Below are 2532 nucleotides of genomic sequence, written 5' to 3'. Positions count from 1 at the left end.
GGAACATGTTCATAAGCCTTCTCCAAATCCACAAAACACATGAGGACTGGTTGTACAAACTCCCATGCCCCCTCCAGCACCCTAGCAAGGGTGAAGTGTTGATCCACAGTTTCACAGCCAGGACGAAAACCACATTGCTCCTCCTTGAGCTGAGGTTTGACTATTGTCCTAACCCTCCTTTCCAGTACCCTGGCATAGACCTTTCCAAGGAGGCAGAGGTGTGTGATCCCCCAATAGTTGGAACACACCATCAACCCGGTCTGCCACGCCAAAGGCACCACCCTGGAGATTGTTGGTGGGACTTCGGAGTTCCTCAAAGTATTCCTTCCACCATCCAATTATCTCCCCAGCTGATGTCGGCAGCCTCCTGTCCCCACTGTAAACAGTGTGGGCAAGTTGGCGCCTTACCCCCTGAAGCAACAGATGGTTTGCCAGAACCTTTTTGGAGCTGACCAACAGACATTCTCCATGACCTCACCAAACTCCTCCCATACCTGAGTTTTTGCTATGGCAACTGCCATGGCTGCACACCACTTGGCCTGCCAGTCCCGGTGGGCTGCTTCTGGAGACCCACAAACCAGCCACGCCCTGTAGGCCTCCTTCTTCAGCCCGACAGCTCCCCTCACATCTGATATCCACCAGTGGGGTCGGGGATTACCACTGCGACCGGCCCTCGCAGCCTTAAGGCCGCAGCTCACAGAAAGCCGCCTTGACAATGACAGGGTGGAACATGGTCCATTTGGACTCAATGTCCCCCACTGCCCCCGGGATGCGGTCAGAGCTCTGCCGGAGGTGGGAGTCATCCTGACAGGTTTTTCCACCAGGTGTTCCCAGCAAACCCTCACTACTTATTTGGGCTTACCAAGTCTGTGCGGCGTCTTCCCCTGCCATCTGATCCAACTCATCACCAGATGGTGATCAGTTAACAACTCAGCTCCTCTCCTCACCCGAGTGTCCAGAACATACGGCCGCAGGTCAGATGATACGACTATAACATCAACGATAGACCTACGACCTAGGATGTCCTGGTGTCACATGCACCAATGGACATCCTTATATTCAAACATGGTTTTAGTGATGGACAAACTGTGACTTGCACAGAAGTCCAATAACTGCTCACCACTCAGGTTCAGGTTGGGCCCACCGTTCCTCCAGATCACGCTGTCATTGCCCACTTGAGCGTTAAAGTCCCCCAGTAGGACAATGGAGTCGGGGTGCCATCCAGCACTTCTTGTTTCCACGAAGGGTCTTTTGAACCATTCTTTGTCTGGCCATTCGCCTAGGATCAGTCTACCTTTGGTGACCCTACCGGCATAGCTCCTAGGGTCATTAGGGCACTCAACTCCTCCACCACATTAAGGTGATAGTTCCAGAAGAAGGGTGAATAGAGTACACTACTTTACTGCATTTTTCACTTTAGTCATAATAGAGGCAAAATATTTCAGCAGTGGCTTGTTTTGAGAAACACTGCACTAAATCAGCATGACTAACACTTGTCAGTGCTTCATGTTCCTAATGGACCCCTCTTGTTGCAGTTGAAAGTAAATGTTCATAAAATAAATCATTTAGAATATCAAAGTGGATAATAATTTTGAGCCAAAGACTGAAACTTTAAAGCTACTTGAATTAAAACAATTCTGGGAAAGTGATTTGTTTTGTCATAGAATAAATAACTTATCTTTGGTATGTTTTTTAATATAGGCTCCAGCCCCCCCCCCCCCCCCCCGCGACCCTTAATGTGTAGGAATAAGCGGAAGATGACGATGGATGGATGGATGGATGTTTTTTAATGGTTTTACTGAAAATACATTCAGACTAAGATTCGAAAGGTAAGGCTGGAGCATTTTTTGCAATTCCAAACTAATTGCATCAGGAAGGAGTAAGTGGTGTAATTGCACTGACTGTAATCAAAACTGCCATGCAAGGTCCTGCTGTGAAAATAAGTACAAAGGATGGCTTGAATCAGAAAACAGTTTTAAGTGAATGCAATGGTGTTTTCCTTATCAACACTTGAGTGTTGATGTCTTTCTGTCATAACAGGAGCAAATTGAGGCTATTCTTTACCTTAATGTGGTGAAGCTATTGCAGAAAACACACGTGTCTCTGAAAATGTTTTCTTATTATTAAAACCACACCAACCAAAAAGTACCACTCAAAGACCAAGGGGCTTTTGGGAAGAGAGGCCTGAAAACATTCTTGGGATGTGTCCAGTCTTAATTATTTTTTTTCCGGCCCATTTTAGCTAGATTTATACATATTTAAATATGTTACAAGGTGAAACCATGTTAGACTATTTGAAATCATGACCTTTTCTTACCTAACAGTACAGTAGATCTACCACCTTTTCGTGCACAGCTTCCTTAACCTCAACCCAATTTAAATGTTTGTGGCGTGGATCCAAAAAGGATACGACCAAGGCTGCCCTCTGTGCGTTGTCATCGGTATTTTCAGGATCCATTTGAGAGGTGAGAGACTGACACTGTTCTCTTGAATTCTGAGACTCTTGGGAGACTCCCCCTCGTCCCACTGCAG

The sequence above is a fragment of the Aulostomus chinensis genome, chromosome 7 (assembly GCF_037954235.1).
Source record: "Aulostomus chinensis isolate RoL2024-O1b breed Wild chromosome 7, RoL_Achi_v1.0, whole genome shotgun sequence".
Lineage (NCBI taxonomy): Eukaryota > Metazoa > Chordata > Actinopteri > Syngnathiformes > Aulostomidae > Aulostomus > Aulostomus chinensis.
Note: the sequence above shows the minus strand (reverse complement) of the source record.